Source organism: Equus quagga, chromosome 7 (genome assembly GCF_021613505.1).
Source record: "Equus quagga isolate Etosha38 chromosome 7, UCLA_HA_Equagga_1.0, whole genome shotgun sequence".
NCBI lineage: Eukaryota > Metazoa > Chordata > Mammalia > Perissodactyla > Equidae > Equus > Equus quagga.
Genome location: NC_060273.1, coordinates 103720604 through 103741002, shown reverse-complemented (window position 1 = coordinate 103741002; position 20399 = coordinate 103720604).

Genomic DNA, 20399 nt, shown 5'->3' with positions numbered 1-20399 from the left:
CCTAGGAGAATTTTTAATTTACCTTCAAAGCTTTGAACGTAAATTTGGGCCTTGTGTTTAGTGCACGACTTAAATGGAACCCCTGCTGTTCAGGAGAGTGGATTACTGGTGGACTTAATTATTATTTATGAATTCCGTGAAAATCTAGACATCATTTCATCCTGGACAGAAATTACAAATGACTGTTAAAGAAGGCATGAGTTTTTAAATATGTAGCATGTTTATTTATACACACAGGAGGTGATGGAAGCTTGTACTCATGTGTTGGAAATTGAATTTTAGCAAAACTTGGCAAGACGAGCACAGGGACCTCCTGACAATACCACGTGACAATGAATGACTGGACCCCCGACTGTGCGCCTGGCTGTCTCTCCATGGGCCTGTGGAGCCCTCCCAAGAAATAGCAATGAGGAAGGAGTTCATGCTAGGGCTGTAAACCCCTTGGGAAAAGCCTCAACTTGTTTTAGAAAACATGCCTGCTTGCTTTCTTTCTTTTCTGGAAAAGATTAGGGAAATTCTTGCCCCTTAGAGTTCTTAAAAGGGTAAAGTATGGGAGCCGGCCCTATGGCCCAGTGGTTGGGTTCGTGCACTCTGCTTCAGTGGTCCAGGGTTCACTGGTTCGGACTCTGGGCGTGGACATGGCACTGCTCATCTGGCCATGCTGTGGTGGTGTCTCATGTAGAAGAGCTAAAGAGAGGAAGATTGACCACAGATATTAGGTAAGAGCCAATCTTCCTCAAAAAAAGAGAAAGGTCAAATATGATTGCGATTGAGTGAAATCTTGGACTCCTAATTTCTGCCTTGAGGGGAATTCCAAAAGGATGAGAACATTCCCCACTTCAGAAGGGTCTCCTTTCCAAGTGCAGCGGAAGGTCTGTTGTGATGGAGACAGGTCCTCTCTTCCTAGCACAATGTCAGCTGTAATTATGGTGAGCCTCAAAATGGAGGGAAAGAAAATAGCAATCCTGTGACAGGACAGCTTGCTTATAAGATAGTTTTCTAAACAAAAATTATTAACAACAAAACTTTGTAAACAAAAATCTTTGAGGATAAATAAAACTGTGTTCACTGAATCCTTAGGTTAAAACACACATATGCACACACAGAAACACATGACATAATTTCAGTGCATTAATTTTGCTTCAAAAATTAACATACATCATGGAAATCCCTGTGTGCATTTCCTTGAGGGTTTTTTCTAGGAAAAAAAAGTTTGCTGCAAACTTTAGCTTGCGTAAGATTCATCCAGGAATCTGTTTACAATGAAGATTCCTCAGCTTCACCCCTGAAGACTGTTTCAAATGGTCCAAAAAGTCCTTTTTGGGAAACAACAAATTAGAGGGAAAAGAGGAAGGGTGTCATAAGAGGGCAGACAACTTACTGTGACACAGGCGTGGGGACTCGACCCTGGCCTCTGGGCTGCAGATTGCTGGGAGAAAGGCGATGGTTAAGCCTCCCTTGGAAAGGAAGCACTTATAAAATTATACAAGTAATATAACTATATTTCATTCAGCTTTTTAAAAAAAGAAATTTTATGATCCAGTTACTCTAACATGTTAATTCTTATCTATTACTTCATTTCTATCTTCTTTTTTCAGATGCCAAATTTTCCATAGTTATAACCACAGAATATAGGTTTATAAAATTGTATCTCTTCCTCTCCTCTTGGTTTTATTCACATAAGTCTTATTCCATATCTCTACCAGGTCCCCCTAAACATAATGTTAAAGCGCTCCATATTGCTTTGTTGATTGGTTTCACAATCATTTACTTTATCGTGTCCTACTGGTGAACAATTAGTTTGCTTCCAATTTTGCTGTGTTGAATACCATCATTGCGATAATCCTTTGATCATTTGGGTTAAATGCTAAGGTAGATTCCCCTTCATTTTGGGCATCTTGTTTTTTAACCCATGAAAGTTCTTCCCTCACTTTCTTCCTCTCAAGTAAAGGCGCAGGTACAGTCTATGCGCCTCAAGAGTAGAGCAGTTGAGCTTTAGGAAGCAACAAATTTTCAGCCAGTCGAAACTACTAAAGGATACTAAGAAGGAAGGGAACATCCTTCTGTGCTAGAGATTGTCCAGGTCTCTGGAATGATTGTAAAAACAAATGAACAAACAAAACAACAAAAAATCCCAAGAATCTTGCAGGGCTCAGAGAAGAGCTTATAAAGTTTTTGGGAATGGAAGGAAAGGAGAAGAATAAAAAATAAAATGCAACCTGAGAAGGCGGTTCAAGAGGGCGACATAGGAAGATCCTGAATTCATCTCCTTCTACAGACAGACCAAATCTACAGCTATGTATGGAACAATTTCCTTTGAAAAAGACCCAAAAACTAGCTGAGCAACTCCTTCACTCTGGAAAAGGACAAAAGGCCACATTCAAGAGTGTAAGAAAGGCTGAGACACAATCTCACCATAAACCCCATCCCCCGCACAGTGACCCACAACTGGGAAGGAAGTCAAAAACCCAGAGCCTCTCCCTGAGGAGAGAAGAGTTCATACTCCACATCAGACATCCCAACATTTAAGACCTGCACCTGAGAGATAAGCCCCCAAAACACTTGGCTTTGAAAACCAATGGGACTCGGGTCCATGAGAACCAAATGGCTGTAGTGCGCTGAGAAACCCCTCACCTGTCCAGGGCCCGGCACAGAAGCAGACATTTGAAAAGGGCCCAGACTTTGTCAAAGAGATTCATTTGCTAATAAAGCATTGGTTGGAGGGGCAGGGGCCAATTGGAATGCTCAATGGAGATGAAGGAGCTGGCAGGTGGCATTTTCACGCTCTTCCTCTGCCACGCTACAGCTGCAGATGTCATCTTTTTTTTTCCCTTTCTTTCCCTCTAGACCTTCTTATTTTTCCCTTGGTCAGGTATCATCTTCACACTCTCCCTCTGCACACTCCACAGCACCACTATCTCCCAGAGGGGAGTTTTACATACATCTGGTGCCCCAGTTCTCATGTATGGTGTCCTAGATTTTGCAGCTGCAGTCCAGGTGATGTTCCTTGATCGCCTGGCTCTGGAGGCCAGGGGGTCTTGGTTCCTGGGGCCCATGGGACTATAAAATCAGAGAGATAATTCTTGGCTGACTACCGCCCCCAGGGCACTGCACAGATAGCAGACTGAAACACACCTTAGTCTACATGAGAAAGAGGCCTATTTACTGCTCCTGAAGGTTCAGCCTGAGAGGCAAGCTTCAGGTTTGGCATATTTCTAGAGGCCTGTGGAGGTACTCTGAAGGAATGTAAGCTGAGGGACAGCATCTTGTGCTTTCCTTCTGCCTTGCTCCAGCTCACTGGTATCTGTCAGTGTTGCAATCCAATGTACACATCAGGATAGATGTGGAGAGGGCTGATGGCCACTCTGAGTTTATTATAACCAGTGTTTCAATATATACATAGCTTACATCTATTAAACATACACAGGTGTTCTGGATGAAGTAATTAGCGAATGCCAAGAATTCTTAGTGATTTCTCAAGGAGCCCTCCCTTGGCCTCTCTTTTGATACTATCATGTTATTGCTGTGCTCATATATTTTTATCTCGGAGCAGGCAAGGTCTCCTAGGCAACGGCCCCTCCTGCTCCCGATATCGATATCCTGTCTCCATCTGTGCCCTCAGGCGACCATGCCTGTCTTAGGTTGCCCCACCCTGGAGGTCTTACCTGTCATTGGCTGACTGGCCTTCTCACCTCTGGGTCACAGTTTGTTGGCAAGCCTTTTCCAGTGATTATTAACCCTTGCTGCGTCAGGGGCAGCTACAGTATCTCCCAGAAAGGAGCTTATGCACTTGCCTGGAGCCTCGATTTTTGTGACTGTCACCCAGAGGACACCTCCAGATCACCTAGCTCTGGTGGTCAGCAGGCAGGGCTTACTCTTGAAGTCCCACAGGACTGCATATATTTGCATAGTTTTAAAGCTGCTGCCTGAGGGTCTGGCTTCCAATCAGCATGAATCTAGGTGCTGACATCACCCACTGTGGGACACTGACAGGTCTTGGCACACTTTCAACTATAAGAGCTATTAAAAATAAAATAGGCTGCTTGGACAAGCACAAAGGTTTGAGAGACAATCAAGAGCTGTGGCAGGGTTGAACAACAAGGTTCATCTCCTACATAAGGCCACTTCTCCAAGACTGGGAGAGGAAGCTGTTTCCTCTAATGAATAGAAACCAACACAGAGAGTTAAGCAAAATGAGGAAGCAGAGGAATATTTTTCAAATGAAAAAACAAGATAAAACCTCAGGAAAAAATCTTCATGAAATGGAGACAAATAATCTGCCTGATAAAGAGTTCAAAGTACTGGTCAGAAAGAGGCTCATTGAACTTGGGAGAAGAATGGGTGAACATAGTGAGAACTTGAACAAAGAGATAGAAAATATAATAAAGTACCACATAGAAGTCACAGAGCTAAAGAATACAATAACTGAGCTGAAAAATACTCTAGAGGTGTTCAAAAGCAGGTTAGAAGAAACAGAAGAAAGGATCAGTGAACTCAAAGACAGGTCAAAGGAACTTGCCCAATCAGAATAGCAAAAATAAAAAAGAATTTTAAAAAGTGAAAATAGCTTAAGGGACTTATGGGACACTTTAAGCAGATTTGCATTATAGGGGTTCCAAAAGGAGAAGAAGAGAGAGAGAAAGAAGCAGAAAATTTATTTGAAGAAATAATGGCTGAAAACTTGCCTAAACTGGGGAAGAATATCCAGATCCAGGAAACCCATATATTTCCAAATAAGATGAACCCAAGAGACCCACACCAAGACATATTATAATTAAAATATCACAAGTTAAAAACAACGAGAGAATCTTAAAAGCAGCAAGAGAAAAGCAACTTATTACATACAAGGGAACTCCCTTAAGACTATTGGCAGATTTTTCAAAAGAAACTTGCAGTCCAGAAGGGAGTGGCATGATAAATTCAAAGTGCTGAAAGAAAAATACTCCAACCAAGAATACTTTACGTGGCAAAGTTATCATTCAAAATTGAAGGAGAGATAAAGACTTTTCCAGACAAGCAAAAGCCAGAGGAGTTCATCACACTGAACTAGCCTAACGAAAAAAAATGTTAAAGGGACTTCTTTAAGCAGAAAAAAGGTCACTAATTAGTAACAAGAAAATGTGTGAAAGCATAAATCTCACTGGTAAAGGTAAATATATAGTACAGGTAGTTGATTAATCATTTATAAAGCTAGCATGAAGGTTAAAGACAAAAGTAGTAAAAATAAGTATAACTACAATAATTATTTAAGGGATACACAAGATAAAAAGATGTAAAATATAACATCAAAACATAAGGTGCAGGGGAGGGGAGAGTAAAAATGTAGAGCTTTAGAATGTGCCCAAACTTAAGTTGTTATCAAATTAAAATAGGCTGATATAATACAGGTTGTTGTATGGTAATCACAAATAAAAACCTATGTTAGATTCACAAAAGATAATGAGAAAGGAATCTAAGCATACCACTAAAGAAAGTCATCAAAGCACTAAGGAAGAGAGCAAGAAAAGAAGAAAGAAACAGAGGGTAAACACTTAACAAAATGGTAATAAGTACACACCTATCAATAGTTCCTTTAAATGTAAATGGAATAAATTCTCCCATCAAAAGACACAGAGCAACTGAATGGATAAAAAAAAACGAGAGTCATCTATATGCTGCCTTTAAGAGACTCACTTCAGATGTAAGGACACATGCAGACTGAAAGTGAAGGAATGGAAGAAGACATTCTATGCAAGTGGAAACCAAAAGAAAGCTGGGGTAACTATACTTACCTCAGACAAAATAGACTTTAAAACAAAGACTGCAATAAGAGACAAAGAAGACATTTACATAATGAAAAAGTGGTCAATCCAAGAAGAGAATATAACATTTGTAAATATTTATGCACTGAACATAGGAGAACCTAAATATATAAAGCAAATATAACAGACCTAAAGGGAGAAATAGAAAGCAATACAATAATAGTAAGGTACTTTAATGCCTCACTTTCATCAGTGGATAGATCATCCAGACAGAAAATCAATAAGGAAACATTGGCGTTAAATGATACGTTAGACCAGGAGGACTTAGGATATGTACACAAAATTCTACCCAAAAGAATCAGAATACAAATTCTTTCCAAGAGCACATGGAACATTCTCCAGGATAGAGCATATGTTAGGCCACAAAACAAGTCTTAATAAATTTAAGAAGATTTAAATCCTAACAATGGTATGAAATTTCATACCACAATGGTATGAAATTAGACATCAATTATAAGAAGAAAACTGAAAAATTCACAAATATGTAGAGATTAAACAACATGCTACTGAATAACCAGTGGGTCAACAAAGAAATCAAAAGCGAAACCAAAAAATACCTTGAGACAAATGAAAATGGAAATACAACAGACAAAATTTATGGGATGCAGCAAAAGCAGAGCTAAGAGAGAAGTTCATAGCAATAAATGCCTACCTTAAGAAACAAGCAAAACCTCAAATAAACAACCTAACTCTACACCTCAAGGAACTAGAAAAATAAGAACAAATGAAGGCCAAAGTTAGTAAAAGGAAGGAAATAACAAAGATCAGAGTGAAAATAAATGAAATAGAGATTACAAAGACAACAGAAAAGATCAATGAAATTAAGAACTGCTTCTTTGAAAAGATAAACAAAATTGACAAATGCATAGCTAGACTAACCAAGAACAAGAGAGAGGGTACAAATAGACAAAATTAGAAATTAAAGCAGAGACATTACAACAGATACCACAGAAATACAAAGGATCATAAGAGGCTACTATGAACACTTATATGTCAACACATTGGACAACCTATAAGAAATGGATAAATTACTAGAAACATACAACCTTCCAAGACTGAATCATGAAGAAATAGAAAAATGTGAATAGATCAATTACTAGTAAGAGGATTGAATCAATAATCCAAACCCCCCCACAAACAAAAGTCCAGGACCAGATGACTTCACTGAATTCTACCAAACATTCAAATAAGAATTAATATGAATCCTTTCAAACTCTTCCAAAAAGTAGAAGAGGAGAAACACTTCCAAACTCATTTAACCAGGCCAACATTACTCTGATACCAAAACCAGACAAAGACATCACAAGAAAAGAAAATTACATGCCAATGTCCCTCATAAATATAGATGCAAAAATTCTCAACTAAATATCAGCAAATCGAATTCAACAACATATTAAGAGGATCATACAGCACGACCAAGTGGGATTTATTCCAGGGACGCAAAGATATTTCAACATCCACAAATCAATCAGCGTGATACATCACATTAACAAAATGAAGGATCAAAATCATAAAATCTTCTCAGTAGATGCAGAAGCAGCATTTGACAAAACCCAACATCCATTTATGATAAAAACTCTCAAAAAAGTGGGTATAGAGGTAATGTACCCCAAAATAATAAAGGCCATGTATGATAAGCCCACAGCTAACGGCATACTTAATGGTGAAAAGCTGAAAGCTTTTCCTCTAAGGTCAGAAAAAAGACAAGGAAGCCCACTCTCACCAGTTTTACTCAATATAGTACTGGAAGTCCCAGCCAGAGCAATTAGGTAAGAAAAAGAAATAAAAAGCATCCAAGTTGGAAAGGAAGAAGTAAAACTATCACTATTTGCAGATGACAGGATACTATATAGAGAAAACCCTAAGACTCCACCAAAAAACTGTTAGAATTAACAAATTCAGTAAAATTGCAGGTTACAAATTTGTATACAAATCTCTGTTGAGTTTCTATATACTATTAGAAAGAGAAATTAAGAAAACAATTCTATTTACAATTGCATCAAAAAGAATAAAATACCTAAGAGTAAATTTAACCAAGGAAATGAAAACTATAATAAAGACAGTGATGAAAGAACTTGAAGAAGACACAACTAACTGGAAAGATATATTCTGTGTTCACAGATTGGAAGAATTAATATTGTTAAATTGTCCATACTACCCAAAGCAATCTACAGTTTTAATTCAATCCCTATCAAAATTCCAAAGGTGTTTTTCACAGAAATAGAGCAAATAATCCTAAAATTTCTATGGGACCACAAAAGACCCTGAATAGCCAAAGCAATCTGGAGAAAGAAGAACAAAGCTGGCGGCATCACACTCTCTGATTTCAAACGATATTACAAAGCTGTAGTAATCAAAATAGTATGGCATTGGCATAAAAACAGACACATAGATCAATGAAACAGAATAGAGAGCCCAGAAATAACTCAGGCATACATGTTCAATTCATTTATGACAAAGGAGCCAAGAACATAGAATGGGGGAAAGGACAGTCTCTTCAATAAATGGTATTGGTAAACCGGACAGCCACATGTAAAAGAATGAAACTGGACCACTATTTTACACCACACACAAAAATTAACTCAAAATGGATTAAAGACTTGAACATAAAACATGAAACCATAAAACTCCCAGAAGAAAACATAGGCAGTAACCTCCTGGATATTGGTCTTGGCAATGAGTTTTTTTTCATTTGACACCAAAAGCAAAGGAAACAAAAGCAAAAGTAAACAAGTGGGACTACATCACACTAAAAAGCTTCTGTACAGCAGAGGTAACCATCCAGAAAACGAAAGGGCAATCTACTGAATGGGAGAAACTATTTGCAAATCATATCTCTGATAAGGGGTTAATATCCAAAATGTGTAAAGAACTCACGCAACTCAATAGCAAAATAACAAACAATCCAATTTAAAAATGAGCAGAGGATCTGCATAGACATTTTTCTAAAGAAGGCATACAGACAGCCATCAGGTACATGAAAAGGTGCCCAACATCATTAATCATTAGGGAAATGCAAATCAAAGCCACAATGAGATATCACCTCACACTTGTTAGAATGGCTATTATCAAAAAGACAAGGTATAGCAAGTGTTGGTGATGTGGAGAAAAGTGAACACTTGTGCACTGTTGATGGGAATGTAAACTGGTGCAGCGACTGTGGAAAACATTATGAATAGAAGTGCCACATGATCCAACCATTCCACCTCCGGGTATTTATCTGAAGAAAATGAAAACGCCAAGTCCAAGAAATGTTTGCACCGTCCCCACCATGTTCATTGCAGCATTATTGACAGTAGCCAAGATATGGAAATAACCTAAGTGTCCACTGATGCATGAATGGATAAAGAACCAGTGGTACCTATACACACTGGAATAGTATTCAGCCATTAAAAGAATGAAACCTTGCCATTTCCGGCAACCTGTATTGACCTTGAGGGCATTATGTAAGGGAAGTAAGTCAGATAGAGAAAGACAAATACTGTATGATTTCACTGATACGTGGAATCTTGGAAAAAAAAAAAAACAGCAAGCAAGCTCATAGATACAGAGAACAACAGATCAGTGTTTGCCAGAGGCTGGGGGATGGAGGTGGCTACAATGGGTGAAGAGAATCAAAGGTACAAACTTCCAGTTATAAAATAAATAAGTTGTGGGGATGTAATGCACAGCATGGTGACGATACAACTGTATTCATATTTGAAAGTTGTTAAGAGAGTACATCTTAAAGTATCTCATTGCAAGGAAAAAAATTTGTAACTATGTATGGGGAGGGATGTTAACTAGACTTATTGTGGTGATCATTTCACAATACATACAAATATCAAATCATTTTGTAGTGCACCTAAAACTAATATAATATTATATGCCAATTATACCTCAATAAAAAATTAACATAACCTGAAAGCTTAAAAAATAACTAACCTTTACTGACTGCTTACTAGTGGGGACTTCGACAGGGTCTGAATAAATAGCACCCTTCTTTCCTGATCAGATGCTAAATAAACTGAGAAATAAACAAAAGAGCAGCAGATAGTGGCCAAAATAACACCTTTGCTACTGATAAAGCTATGATGGAGGAAATGGCTTATTTCTATGGGAAAATGCTTTTCTCCAGGACCACTCCTAGGGTGTGCAAGGCTCTGGGAAATATTTTTGTTGGGCCCTTGTCTATATAAACAAATTGATTAAAAAATATATTTATAAAACGCATCAGCCCATGTGAGGGATTGTGACTTATCAATCAAGATTTAGAACAAATAATGAATAAAGACAGTGCATGTGATGATTTTTCATACTATCCAGGCACCATTTCTTCCTGCCCAGGTCCAGGAACCATTTATTCATGTTCTTTATTATATGCACTGTTCCTGGCTAATTTCATATTTCCTACAGTGAGGAAATGATAGCAACAGCATTATTACTCATGATGATGTGGCCTTCCAGAACCTGTTTGTATTGAAACAATATAGGTCTTCTGGCCTCTGCAGTTGCCTAATTCCGTTTATTTAATGCTGGTTGCATCATTACTCCTGATGCTACATCATCCACAGAGTCGCCTGTGAATACCAGCTTCCGATGACTCTATCAAAGGTTGTTTTTGTGCTTCATTGACGATGACTGCTTATGCAAGTGTTATCCAGAGTATGCAGGAAAATGTGAACAGTAGTTTATTTTCTAGATATGTTAAATTTACTGATCTGAATTTTATACCATAAACAGAAGAATATAGCTTCCAACTCCATCCTCTCTTGAACTCCTTAGGCCATATCCACTGCATTCCTAGAAGATGATCTTGTTAATGTGGACCCTGCTCTTGCCTTCCACACCCCATCAGCAGGGAGGAGGAGTGATGGGTAGAAGGAGAAGAGCAATTTCTTTTTTTTTCTGAGGAAGATTTGCCCTGAGCTAACATCTGTGCCAATCTTCCTCTATTTTGTATGTGGGTCGCCATCACAGCATGGCCACTGATGAATGGTGTAGGTCCACATCTAGGAACTGAACCCAGGCCACCAAAGCAGAGCATGCCAAACTTAACCAACAGGCTATGGGGCTGGCCCCAAGAGTGGTTTCTTTGGGGTAAGAAAAGCTGATCCCTCATCCAGCACAGTTTAAGGCCAACCTATGAGAGCATGACGTCACCACAGTTGGAGCCAGGAGAGGACATGGATGGAGAGGGTCTGCTGGTGCAATAGTCTCAAGTGTCCTCAGAGGAGATGGGCATAGACACGCTGGAAACCTTCTGCTAGGGGTGGGTGACTGCCCCAGGTGATAGCAGTGGGAGTGAAACAGGTAAAGGACACCTCCTGGCCCTCACCTGAAGTGCCATAGACCAGGTGGCACTTCAGGGATATAGGCCCACATATGCAGCTCAAGCCAAGCCCTGAACTTGCTTTGCTTCTGATGTGAATGAAAGGTACTCCAAATCAGCATCATTCTGGTGGTCTAATCTTGCTCACTCTTGCAAAAGAAATACCCTGCCATTCAGTGGGAGGGAGTTGCTGGCCAGATCACCCTCCCGGAACCAGAGTCCAGAGATGGGGCCTCAGAATGACCCCACAGATATGAGTCGTGGAACCTCTTGGGGCGTCTCGTTGAGTCCACTTGCAGGGTGGAGGGGGAGAGAGCACCCAGAAGGCAGACACAGGTCTGGGGCGCACACTGAACCCCACCCAGACGTTGCTGCCTGTCCAGTCAGTTCCAGGCCCTGGAAGGGGACTCGAACATTTTGAGGGAAGAACTCCAAGGCGCAGGACCCCTGTTTGCAGTGAAGGGCTGGGCAGGTCTAAGGGCAGTGCTGATCTTCTTAATAGTGATCTCCAGAATTAGCCTGATGTGCTGTCACTACCACACTGGGACAGATGAGGGCTGCTCTCTGAAAAGCAGAGGCAGCTGCTTACTTCCAAGAGAGGAAAAGAAGTTGAGACAAGCATGCCAGTTCACTCACCCTGATTCTAACTGGATCAAGCCACTTCCCAACAAGTGAGGGGTGGAGAGAGGCCAGGAGTGTCTCCGCAGCGGAGTTCCCTCTACATGGAAGGAAACATTGGGAATGGGAAAGAAGCGTTCCTACCCAAAACTTACTCCGTGCCTGACAGGATCCTAAGTACTTTACGTGTATTAACTCACTCAATTCGCATAATGACCCTACAAGAGAAATATCATATGTCTCTCTTTTATAGATGAGGCAACAACACATGGAAGTCAAGCAAGCTCCTCAAGATTTCACAGCTAGTACATGGTCAGACTTAGGATTTAAACTGAGATAATCTGGCTGATGAGGAAGGAAGGAAGGAAGGAGGGGCAGGAGGGAGGGAAGAAAGGACAGAGAAGAAAAGGCTAGAGTCTGTCACCTCTGGAGTAACTGGCAGGATTGAGGGCTTTTTTCTTCCCTTATAACTTGGAGGAGTGTGTAAACATTGCCTCCACTTTCCTCTTCCCAGGCTCAAGAAAGTCTGCACAGAACAACTCTAAATTGTATTTCCATTTGAAAAGAATAAATATTCTCCTTGGGTGCAATGAGTCTTATCCTCACTTTTGTAGACATCATCTCTGACATGAACAGGTCACTAGAAAATGCTGCTACTCAATTACCAAGACAAAATGTTCCCTTCATTATGATGTTTTTTTTTTTCACCCAGGAGGTTTCCTACTTCAGGACCACGAAGCAATCACCGGCTCCTACAGATTATTAGTCAGTGTTGTCGTCCTTATAAAACTTCAAATTTCACCCTGTACTTTCATTTTAATAAAGGGCCTGCTGCAAAGGAAGTTTGCAGAAATGCAAAGGCAGCCTGGACTCCTGTCTAGCAGAGATGACATGAGCCTAACCGCCAAGCCCGGAAAGGAGGAAACATTGCTTCCCATGAAGCCTCCTGCAGACTTTCTAGGGGTGAACTACACTGGCAAACAGGTTGCAGGCTAGACGGTAGAGTTTTTGCAAAGAGACTCCAACCAGAGAAGGACAAAGTACTTCTTTTAAGACATGAATTACAGGCATCTTCCCGAATGCAGTGCGACTCCACTTTTATAGCGCTTTGGGAGCAGAGCATTACAACAACGCCATCTCTTAAAGTGTGCAGGGAAGGAAGCTACTAGACGGAACAACTGTGAAATATCCCACAGCAAACAGAGAGGTGGTGGGGGACGTAGGGCAGTAGAGCTGTGAGCAGGGACAGCTCTCAGCCCCCAACCCCTCTCTCCTGCACTTAAGGTGGACATACAGTCCCAACTGTGGCCTGAAATGAGCCGATGAGTTAGGCAAAGCCTATTCACCATCCTTGACTATCGGAGACCCATATGGTTTTAGAAGGGCCTCTGAGAATGTGTCAGCCAGTGGAGGTTGGAATCAACACAACTTTCCTAGGGGACACTGCCCTTTTATGAGGAAAAGGAACAACTATATATACTTAAATATACATATGGTGTATTTTTTTGCCAGTATGGTAAAATGTTAATGATTCTTAAATCATCAAATCCACTGCAGATAGATGATGTATATGTAGGGGTTTGTTGTATATTCTTTTAATTTCTCATGTATTTTTGAGATGTTATTAAAATATTTTTTAAAATATTGACACTTCTATTTTAAAATCCCTTAGAAGTCTAACATTTGTGCCACGCAAGGGTGCCAAATACCTATTGAGAAATTCTCAGTTGCTGGAAGCTAGAGAATCAGTGACATTGGCTTTTATTTTCTAGCCCTTCCAGCTCTCCCGCTTTCCCACTGTGTTCTCTCTCTCTCTCTCTGTACCTCCCCACCCCAAGCCTTTCCTAATTTAAAACTGACCCAAAATGGAAGCAGAAAAACAGCAACTCACAAGCAAATGTCTTGATCTGCTTCTTTGTTATTATTTTCCCACTTTGTCTGCTGGAAGCTGAGACCTATGCACAAAGCGGGCTTGTAGGTAAACACAACCTATTTCTGATCTAACCTTAGCTGCTGCCCTGACTCACCCGAGGATTACACTGGGCAAGAAAGCAAGGGCGGAGCTTTTGGCAGAGTGGACGAACTGTGTTTGGAGTCAGAAAACCTGAATTCAAGGCCTAGATCCAACATTTTCTGGCTGTGTGATCATGGGCAAGCCACTGCCTCTTCCTTAAGTGAGGTGATACATTGGTGATTTGTTAGTTTTTCATTGAATCTAAATACAAAGCAGTCTATGAAGACAAGCACCTTTGCCAACTTGCTTTGGCAAACCTCTCCCAGGTTCCTGTGGTATGTGTTACTGGAGATGATGCCATAGGTACTCATTAACCAAAAGGATTAGCTGTCTGGGACAGAGACTAATTAGGAGAGGGCAAGCCCATGTAGAGTGGATTTCGTGTGACTAACAGGGACCTGACATTTACCCCTATTCAATCACAACCTGCTTTCGACCCAGGTCTTACCAGTCTGTGGAAATACAACAGGTTTCCTTTGACCACGTCATTGCTGTTGCTTATTTAGAGATGTGGATAGTGTTCACTGGCACTATGGGTACCACAGGGACTGACAAACGAAAAACAGTGGAGGCAGAATTCTCTCTGCAGTGGATTTGAAAGTAACATAAACTTCTCCATCTGCTGAGATCATTTTTTTCAGGTAGGAGAATAAATCAATGTAATATGTTTAGGCTCCTCTCCTTAGCCTCTTTGGGCTTATTCTCTATGGTTATTAATACAGATAATTACCAATTTCTGAGTAGTTTTGGGTCCAAATGTTTAGCGTTTTCATCTCCATTGAAACAATGTTATAAAGGGCCATTGAACTCGCAAGTTAGTCTGCAAGAACTGTTAGTACTCTAGCTGAAACTTACTTCATCTATACTTAACTTGAGTGTGAACTCACCCACGTGGGAGGCAATATAACAAGGCAGTTAAGAGCACGGATTAGAATCCCGAGTACCTTACTTACTAGCTGTGTGACCCTTGGCAACTACTTAACCTTCTGCTGCCTTTTGGAGATTAGAATAGTCTACCTCTAAGAAGTTTTGTTGGGACTAACTAAGAAAAAGCACATAAAACTACCTATAAGCATTCCTGGCATATAGTACGTACTCAATAAATGTTTGCTAATTTACTCTTACTGTCCTACATCTTTTCTGCACCTCTTATATTCATAACCAAAGTTTACTTAGCTAAGAAACTCATTCAAATTCTCTGCAGTAATGGCTTGTGTATGTGTTACTATAAAGGATGCCCATATTTGGTGTGGGTAGCAGATGGGGACGAAAAGTAAGAAGATGCCTTGGGAAAGGAAGGAGCCATGACTGTTTCTATGTCATACTGCTCCACCGGTAACAGGGCTCAGCTTCCTTCCCTCCACTACAGTTGGCTTCCTCTTCAATCCACTCTCACTTATCTCACTCGCAGTTTCTAGTTGCTCTAATTTTCTGCTTCTTCATCATTTCAGCATTACATGGCTACTCACAACTTTAATATCCCTCCTCATGCAACCCTTTTGCTTCAGCTCCCATTTCCTACTGGGAATTCTCTCTTTCTCAACATAAATTAGCGAGAGAACCAGGCTGGCTTGCCTTACCTTTAGCACCTGTTTATTGGCCAACCTCTGAAGGGACGGGCCTTGAAGCAGGTGCCTACCACCAGTCTAATTAGCTGTAGCTGGACGGAGTGGAGCCTTGTGACCTGCAGTGTCCCATTCCTTTGGCAGGGGCTATGGGAGCTGGGAGGCAATTCATGGGTGTCTTGCATTTCTCATGTCTTCTGACCAAGGGGCATCAACAGCTTTGTTCTGTACTGTCCTTTTAGAGTGTATAGAAAAGTCTTAGAAGACAGATATATTACCATCTCCTACCCCCAGATCAGAGGACAGATTTGTTTCCTTACCAAGATAACAAATAATGTTTTGCTCTGGGGCAAAGGTTAGGCAGACTTGCCAGCAGCCCTCTTACAAGACTGGGGTTACCTAAGCTCGAATTTCCTCATCTGTGACACAAACTCACCGTGTGTGCGGCACCCACCGGGGCCCAGCTCTGCATCATCCCCAAGGGACACAGGGGCAAAAGGAACTGACCCAATTATGAAGCTTGTGCCGACTGCCATGTAGTGAGAAATAATCTTGTCTCTGATCCAGGGGGTCTCATATATTCTGCCAGAATCTATGAAAAGCGTTAGCTTGTAAGCAGGGTAAAATCTCAGACCCTCTGCAGCTCTGGGCAATAAGAAGGGATGTTTCAGGCAGAACAGTTGTGGCAGGCACTGTGGTGAAGCCATCTAATACGGCCTCTACTCTGCTTCCTCTTTATAGTTTTACCTATATATGGGTTAAATAAGCTCTAAGGGATCTCCAGGGCCTTACTTTGGGGAGAAAAGGCATTACACAGTAATGGGGGTGAAGGGGAGACAAGAACCCAAAGGATGGTGCAACATTTTGCCTTCCCTGAGAGATCCTATCCTGGGCATGCCCCAATTTGGCACCCTTGTATACCATGGTGCTGCTGCAAAGTCAGGCAGGGACTGTCTCAACGAGACTGCAGCTGCAACAGCACTTAGTACCCGTGCTACCCAATGTGCTTTCCCATGTGGTTCATTCAGCTGCTGTGAGTCACGATGAAGCAAGTTTGACAAGCTGACAGTGGTGCTTACTCCTTGTCAATCCCTTAGTAAGGGGGTTTCCAGGGTATGTCAGCCCTGGTCCACCAGCACGGTTACAAAACATATAGAATATCTTGCATCAGAGGCTACAGAGCCAGCAGGAAAGCTTCAGAATGACCTGCTTTATGTTCCATTTTCTGGGTAAAAACACACTGGACACTTAGATGTAAATGCCTTTAGAGCACAGAGAGTAGAATGGAAGGTAATAAAAATACAGCACAGGAAATAATGGGGAAACACTTTTCAGTGTTGCTTCTCTCCATTCTGCTTAGCCCCATCTCTGGAAAGTAAATTCTTTTCAACCCTCCCTGGTTGTGAGACATCATGACCTGCTGGGGGCCACAGGGCACATAACCTCCTGAGATCTTCAACCTATGCATACAGCAACATAGGGAGAGAGCCTTTGGGCTTGAGGGTGTTTGCTGGTAGCAGCCTCCTTGGGGGGCTCAGCACTTGTTACTCTTCCTCCTTGCTTTGGTTGTTTCTAGCTTGGATACCCACAGACGGACTCCTAGGGGCCTTGTAAGCCAGGCCTTCCCCAGGCCAACATGAACCCTTCCCATACAGTGTATCCAGCTGCTTCGGGGGGAAAACACATGACAGTCTCCTCACTACCATGGACAATCCAGGAGGCCAGGGAGTCTTTCTAAAGCCCTGCCAGAACAGGCACTTCATAAACCTTTGTTAAATGGATAGCAGCTAAGGGTATGCAAACAGTTAATTTGTTGGGTTTGATGAAGGCATTTTTTCAGTAGATTCAGGGAGGGTGCCAGGTTGATATGTCCTAATATGTTATTTTCATAAGCTTACTAAGTTTTATTTAAAAATCTTTAAACATCATCTTTCAGGGCTATTTACTCATTTAGATGTGGGCTGTAACCATGGTGTTCTCTTGTGATTCATTATCTAATCTAGGCTACAGCTTGTTTTCCAGAAAAGGTTGGTTTTGTAAACTCTCATACCAATCCTCCTCTGCCTTAAACGTGAATTTAAACGAAAACAAAAATTCTGGGACGGTCTGTAATGGCCCCACATCTAGGGTACGGCAATACCAGAGTTGAAGGACTCCTTAGTCCAGGAATTATTTGTTGAACCAAAGGCCGGTCAGCATGATGGTATGTAGTGAAGCCCCTTATAGTAACAGTTGTCTGTAACACTTGGGTTCTTTTAACAAGAAAATGTAGACAAATAGAACTAGGGCATAGCTTAAATGCCTGGAAAGAATTTAAAACAGCATTTAAGGACTGAAATCAAAAGGAAAGCCTCTATCAAATGTCTACTCCTATGATGAGACAGGTTCTCCACTCTTTGGAGTGATTTCAATTGCGAGGGCAAATGTCCACAGCTTTTTTTTTTTTTGAGGAAGATTAGCCCTGAGCTAATTACTGCCAATCCTCCTCTTTTTGCTGAGGAAGACTGGCCCTGAGCTAACACCCATGCCCATCTTCCTCTACTTTATATGCGGGATGCCTACCATAGCATGGCTTACTGCCAAGTGGTGCCACGTCTGCACCCGGGATCTGAACCGGTGAACCCCGGGCCGCCGAGAAGGGGAACGTGCGCACTTAACCGCTGCGCCACCGGGCCGGCCCTGTCCACGGCTTCTTAAGGAAGAAATCCAGAGACCATGGAAAAGGGTAAGGAAGTTGCTTTAGACAGGTGTCTGCATTTTAGTGAGTTCTCACTAGTTGGAAAGAAAAGAGAATGCCACACACCTCTCAGGCCAGAGAGGGTCTCTGCAGAGTCATTTATGGATTCCAATTATCAGGCAAAGGTAGAAATTCTTATCAGATCTTAATGGTGACTAAGAAACTTCACTAAGCAGTACATCAGAACTTTAGTCAACAGTACATTATTTAGGGCAAAATATCCATAACAATTTACTAAAACCATGTGGCAAGAAAAAACTAACAAAATAGTTTTCAGAATTTTGAACAGACTCCCTTTTTTTCCCATTTTTAAAACTCAGACTACTTCTCAAACAACTTACTTAAATATTAATGTTGATCAATAGGTTGCTCCAACCCAGGGAGGTGGCATGAACTAGAAACTTAAGCTCTTGCTTAAGAACCAGACTCAATTTTTTTATTTGTAAAGTTGAGACAATACAACCTATCCTGCACATCCATTATGAAAATTAGCTAAAACAGAGAGCCTAACACAATGTCTAATATTTAGAACTTCCTAAGTGGGAACTCCTTATAAATGTAAAAAAGCATATTTTTCAATGACTCTTCTTAAGACAAAACGCTATATTATAATCAAAGGAAAGAAACCAGAGTAGCTTGCAGTTTCTCTTACTGACAGCGAATGGCTAAGAGGTAGTATCTTTCTAAAAAGATCTACTTGCTCCAATTTCCAATATAAAAACTGTATACAGATTATAAACTAAGAACTCAGGATGGAATAAACGGCCACATCTAGGCATGCAGACTTTCAGTAAATTTAATACATTTTACTATTTGATTTAATAAAGTTGCCCCTGTCAAATTCTTTCAACTCCTGAGAGGTGATTAAGATGCTTTTAAGATTTCATCTGAAATGTCCCTCGATGCTAAAAGGTTGTGCTAAAACCACACAATGATGGAAAGCAACCATATTTCCCCAGGTCTCTGCACATCAGCAAAGAGCATTTTCTTTAAACCTTTATACATGCAAAAACAGTAGTTCTGAACCTATAATTTAGCTTCATTACTTTATAAAGACAACAGAAGCAGAGCTATTAAGTGACTTGTCAAGGTCATGTTACTTCAAATATCACAATTTTTGAAGGCCAAAAAGGGCAGATTGTGAAAATTATAAAAATGAACTTGACATTGATCAAATTCCAGGGCAGATTAATAAGGAGACAGTACGTGAACAGTCGGAAGAGAAGGTAGTATGGCTTCACTAAGAATGAGGCATTTCTAGCTAACTTCATTTCCTTTCTGGATTTAACATACTAGCAGATTAGGCTACTTCCACAGACAGCGCAATCTGCTTCTTGGCCAAACATGACATTTCTTACAAGGTCCTTTTAGGAAAGATGAAGAAACATGAGCACGTAAGTGACTGGCAGTTGCTTCAATTGTACCCAAAGTACTGATTAATAGATCAAAGTCACCTGAAGGGCAGTATATAGTGGCATTCTGAAGAGGGTCTGTATTTCATCCTGTTCTATTCGATATTAATCAATAACTTGGACAAAGCCACTAAATACCAAATGCATGTTTCATCAAAATTGGAACTGACACAAGGCTAAGAGGAAGAGTCAGAATTCATAAGGACCTTTACAAGTCAAATTCAGTAAAGATGAATGCAGTCCTTCAATTAGGTTAAGAAGAAATTGTATAAGTAATTATTAGGAGCAGACTTGGCTTACCAGCAATGCCTGTCAAGTTCAGCAAGGAACAACGTGATATACTTGCCTAATAACGATGGTGATGATGATAATGTCAACATACATCACTCAGAACAGTCAATGAGAATCACTTTCAAGTTGGCAATTATGCCCCTGGACTCTGCTCTAGTCGGACCATAGAAGAATTGTGTTTAGTTCTGAGGACCAACATATTTTAAGAGAGGGACTGAAAGAGCCAATGCCGGGCTGGTCTTGAATAGGTATCATGTAAGATCTAAGAAAAGTGTGACACCTGAGGGAAGATATGAAGAGGTGGCCATGCAGAACAACCTTTCTCTCTAGGTTCACACATGTGCTATATATAGGATATTGGGTGACACTCTTCTAACAATGAAATCCATCCCTTCTCTGGGTACTGAGTGGCTCCAACACTAGGAGGAGTAGCTGGATGAAAATCGCATGACAAAATCACTATAAAAGGATTTTGGCCCTGAAGAGGTGTACCATTGCTGTTTCTAGCTCTGAGACTGTATTTTTCTAGCACATTTATACTGTTAAGAGAGAATCAGAATTCTAAACTCTAAAGCTTCTAAACAAAATGATTAGTTTTCTGTTAATTTAATGTGGTCATAATCTAACAGCATTCAATTTACCCTTCTGAA